Genomic DNA, 6,000 nt, shown 5'->3' with positions numbered 1-6,000 from the left:
GAAAGGTCGAGATTTTCTTTTTATATAAGAGTTGAATTATTTCTGGTGGTTCACATTTATTTTATTTATTTTTTATTATTGATAAAAAAATATTTTCGAATATTTTAGTTTAGAATTTAAGGTTTAAAATTTAGTATGTTAAAGAGGTATTTTACACAAGAAGAGAAGAGAAGGTAATTAATAAAGGAATCTTGCATAAGATTAGAAAAGTTTATTGGTGAGTAGCACAGGAAACGCAGGATAACAGTAATAAAACCCGAAGGAGTTGTGTTATTGGGCTCCTACCTCAAGTACTAGCTCCTGGAGGGTCTTGCTCCCATACTTTTCTGTGACAACGAATATATAACAATAGTGGACCAACCTCATCCCTTCTCTTTTCTTCTTTCATCCTTTTTCACTTCTCTCTCCCTTCAACCTCTTTTCTTTCCAAAAATATCAAACCTAATTCTCCTTTTCACCACTTCTAAATATTACACTAATCTTTCATGTCATAAATATTTCTTATCAATTCTCTCTAATTTTTACAAATTTCAGAACATGTCACTAAACTTTACTTCAAATAATATTCTATTCAAATGTCTTTTATTTTGCTTTTAGTAATTAGATACTTCCAAAACTTCACCGTTAAACCTCCCTTCCACTGGTAAATTTAGTAGCATTCGTCAAGAGATCATCAAAACAAAACATACGTTAACTAAATTTGAAATGTAGAGTAACACTCAAATTATCACAAGGGATTGTTTTTCAAACCTCATAATTTCGTTCTACACTTTCATATATAAATATGAAAATTCTCACTTTAACCTTCTGGTTTATAAAAAAAAAAAGTAAACAATACAATTGTACAATCTTCAAAAAAATTTTTACTAATTATATAATTTAAAAATTATTTTTTTACCTTTTGATTACATAATTTCAAAGTTATTTTTTGAATGAAAAAACTTTGATATTGTACCATATGAAAATCATTTTCTTCCAAATTGTATAATCTTTAAGTTCTTTTGACTTATAAATTATACAATCTAAAAATTATATTTTACATGAAAAAATTTATTAATTGTATAATAAAAAGTTTATTGATTGTATAATCAAAAATTCATTTTCATAAAGAAAAATTTAAATTGCATAATTTGAAACTCTTTTAGATTACAATTCAAAATATTTTCTTCTTTTTTAAGTTCATCAATAACACAATAAGACACAACAAGGATAATAACGACGGCAAGGAAGCGGCAAGAGTGGTAGAGAAGAGGAGTGGCGAGGATGGCAAGGGGTGGCGGCAGCAAAGAAAGCAGTTTTGTCTTTTAACTATTTCATGGGATGCAGATAGAAACTATAAGGGTGCAGAAAGAAATGGTCTTCTCACAGTACTTTCTGCATTTCAATGGCCCAACTAGAGTTCAATTTTTTACTGGGCTTTCCTAAAGCAGCAACTTCAATGTTCAAACCAGTATAAACATTGCTTTTCTGGGCGACTTGATCTTAGTTTTATTTTGAGATAAATTTATACTACTTTTTATGCACATTTAAAACTGTTAAATTAATATTTAAAATGATAAAAAAAAAAATTTAATAACACACAAAATGGTATTACGTACAATTTAAAAACGTAGAACTATAATTATAATTCTTTCGTTATTTTTTTCCTATATCAATATTGATGGTTTTTCAATAAAGGGGTAAAATACAGATTTTTTAACTTTTATTCGCCGTGTTTGTTCCGTTGAATATTGCAATAATGATCTTCTTTCCTCTTTAAATTATTACTCGTCATGTTCTATAAAATAATATTTTAATAATTTGTCACAAAATTAAGAATAGTAAGGTAAAAGTTTTAGATTAATAGTGGATCAAGGTTTATTTACATTATCTTATCACTACAAGAAAATTATTAAATAGAAATCAAGTTTATAGACTAAAAATATTAGTTACTACATTGACTAAATTAGAGGTCATTTTAGAAACTAAAAACAATGGTTATTATAAATAGAAATCAAGTTTAGAGACTAAAAATAATTAGTTATTATATTGACTAAATTAGAGGTCATTTTAGAAACTAAAAAGAATGGTTTCTAAATTAGTTTCTATTATTGTTAAATAGTTTTTAATTTGGTATTTAATTAGCGACCAAGGTTTTTGATACCAAATTAGAAACAAACAAAAAATTAGTCTCTAAAATGGTCTTTAATTTAGTTAATATAACAACTAATTATATTTTGTCTTTAAGATTGTTTTCTATTTGATGATTTTCTTTTAGTGTCTTAATTGATTTTTTTTAAATGTTAAAATTATTTGACATAAATTATTGAAAACTCTTTTCAAAGAATTTGGTAAATTGCCAATATAATAAATAATAAAAAAAATTCAATGATGAAGTTTTAGAGAATAGAGTACCACCCTCACTACAAGAAAATTATCAAATATAAATCAATTTTAGTGACAAAAAATAATTAGTTATTATATTAACTAAATTAAAGACTATTTTATAGACTAACAAAAATTTGGTTTCTAAATTAGTTTCTATTATTATTAAATAGTTTTTAAATTGGTATCTAATTAGCTACCAATGTTTTAACTACCAAATATTTAGATTCTAAATTTGGTAGCAAAAATATTGGTTGCTAATTAGATATCAATTTAGAAACTATTTAACAATAATAGAAACTAATTTATAAATAAAGAATAGTTTATAAAATGGCCTATAATTTAATCAATACAGTAACTAATTATATTTTGTCTCTAAAATTAATTTCTATTTAATGATTTTTTTGTAGTGTTTTTTTATGAGTTAATTATTACACACAAATTGCAGGAGGATTAGCAAATGCTCCCTGGAACTCCATATCTTCTTCCTACACCACCATATTTTTCTCTAATTTTAGCAATATCTTTTTGGGTGTGGTAGAAAGTGTGATGATTTCTTTATTTTCAAGTGGTGATTGTTGATGTCTAATCGTGAATGTTGGTAGGTGAGATAAATTTTGTAGTATATTTACTATTGGTGTTTATGTTTTCATTCGTTTATTTTTTTTTTCTTTTTTTTGGAAGTCGCAAAACACACAAAAAAAATTAAGTAATATGCAAAAATAGGTACACAACTAAAAGTATATTTTCGCACTCGTGAATATTAAATACAACAAATATTTTTGTCAATCCTCTTACACATGATCAAATGATGGAATTCTTGTATCAAACATTGTAGTTGGGAGAAAAATGAAAGTGTTGCGGCGAAAATGGAGATATAGGACTATAGGAATACATATTTAAAAATGTGAGAATATGTTTTATTTAGAATTATTTAAATTTTTTAAAAAAATAAAATCATTTTTTTATAATTAATATGAAGGTGAAAATAAAAATATATAGATGTGGAGGAAGAATTTATCATAAGGAATTAATCGTTCGAACCTATATATTTTATTTGCGGGCCAATTCCTACAACTCAACTGAAGGAAGGAAGAGCCTTCAAACAAAAAACAAGACATTTGGGTTTAGCCTAAAGAGGAGCCCCATTTGTATTTTACCCATTCTTAAGTGATAGAAAAAAAATTGGAAAAAAAAAAGCAATCCTATTTTATATTTAAGGACATTAATATACTAATGATTTTGTTATCTCTTTACTTAAATGAAAAATGATATTCGGAATTTATATACTGAAATAATATGTAATTTGGGTTATCTCGAAGCATATTCATGTCGAATCATATACAAATAAGATTTGAATAATATAATTATTTTTTTTCTCTTTGTTTTGAATGATAAATTTGGTTGGGACTCAAGATAATGTGTTTTTTAAAAATAAAGAAAATATTAAATTTTCTAAAATTTGTGTATATAAATTTTGTTTTCTAGACAGTGATAATTGCTTGATATATTATTTCTCTCTAATTTAAAATAATTTATTTTATAAAAGTTTTTTTATTGGATATTATTATAAAAATTTAATATCTCAGTTAGGATAATACTTCAAATAATAAAAATTATCTGACATTACATAAAATAAAGTATTATTAAAAAAAAATATGAGGAGACTAAAATAATTTTGTCTTTTTAACTGTAAAAAGATAATACGAAGAGTAACATATATTAATCTGATTCCATACTTTTAGAATACAACCAATATAAATTTTCATTAAAATTTATGTTGATCATACAATTTTATTTTAAGTTTATGATTTTTTTTTTGCGTACATGTAAAATTATTAATTAAGTTTTATAATTTATAAATATTATATTTGATTGTGCTGACATTTGAAGCTGGTTATGTCCCGGATCCCATTTTGCATATTAATGTGAAAGGTTCACCTAGTTTCAACAGTCATGCGAGGAGCCAAATATAAAATGTCAATTTATGCAACCAGTTAAATCCCTTTTATATTTACATTTTTTTTTGTTGGATTTTGCATTTTCCGAACTTTGAGTGAATATAATTAATGAGTCATATAATTCTTTTCAGTTGATTTTTTATTGATAAAATTTAGCTTTTTCTCTAATAGAATTACAATGTCCTTCCAATAAAAGAATGAACGAAACTATTTAGTTCCAAATTTTCTTAATCCACTCCAATTACGAGAAAAAAAATCCCTAAAAGAAGAGAATAAAAACTAGGATTTAAATATAAAGAATGGTTATTTTTTTGTTTCATTTAACTTTTGTATGTTTAAAATAATTGAATTTAGAGCAAAACTTTTTATCTTTAATTTCATTATCTAAATATAAAAATACTGATACTTTATGTGATACCATATGTAATTATCATAACTATTTTTTATCGTATTTCTATATAAATATTAAAAATACTTTCCAAAAAGTAAAGCAGACTACTTTTGTTTGTCTCATTATTGTTATCCGCATTAGTTTATTTAATAAAATAATTATATGCTAATTTATATTTTTTAAATCCATAAGATATAGTTGATGTTAAAAATTTAAGTGCCGTTATTTAATTAGAAGGAAAAAAAAACGTGGTAGTACAGGTATAATATATTTAATATAAATTTTTGCTGATAAAAAAAACAGGTATAATATATTTAATATAAATTCTCAAAAAATACTTGTGTCTTCTTTAAGAATAAAAAAAGTTGATAAGCATAATTTCTTTTGTTTAGTCACTTATAATGAAATTTGACCCTATATATGTCCATTTACTTCTTCTTTTTAAGAAAAACTTGTTTCTCTTCTTTTAAATCATTTTTTTTTCACTTTCTTATTACACATGGTACAAACGCAGCCTTAAGCACACTATATTCCGTAATCCACTGAACAAAAGGTTTTAAAATCTAAAGCAATCACATGTGTATAGGGACAAGTATATCTTCACCTTTGGGTAAGGTAGAGAATCAAATTCCTTAGCTACTTACCAATATTAAAGTATGCATATATCAGTATTTGTATTATAGTATTTTATTGAGTTGAAACCTAACCCATAAACTTAAAGTACGATACGGATACAAACACAAAAATATGCATATCTTTAAAATATAAGATACGGAAACATGAATCTATATATTGTATAATTATGAATTATATAAATTGATAATAAAGATTATATGTACTATGTTTCAGATATTTTTTTGGAGAAAAAAAATGTTTTTCATGAGTGGTTCAAAATGATTTGTTTATTATTTTTATAATCATAAAACAAAATCATACAATAAGTTTGAGTTTTAGAAAATTAATGTATTTTTTTTTAAAGTGTGTTAAAATCGTGCTAGAATTATAAAAAATTTAATAAATATTTTTTGAATTGGACACTTCACGGATACGTGTCCTACAAGTGTCATACGAGTGTCGGTGTCCAATACGACACCGACACACTATTTAAGAGAAGTGTCTGAACTTCATATTGAAACTAATAGTTATAATAATTTTATTATTTTATATATTAATTTTAAATTTAATATTTTTTTATATAATTTATAATACATTGTTTGATTTTAAAAAATTATATTACTTCAAGATATTTCAATTTAAAAAATATAAAGTCATCCCTTACAGAAA

The sequence above is a fragment of the Phaseolus vulgaris genome, chromosome 3, assembly GCF_000499845.2.
Source record: "Phaseolus vulgaris cultivar G19833 chromosome 3, P. vulgaris v2.0, whole genome shotgun sequence".
NCBI classification, from domain to species: domain Eukaryota; kingdom Viridiplantae; phylum Streptophyta; class Magnoliopsida; order Fabales; family Fabaceae; genus Phaseolus; species Phaseolus vulgaris.
The sequence above is the reverse complement of the archived record's forward strand: the minus strand, read 5'-3'. Positions refer to the sequence as shown.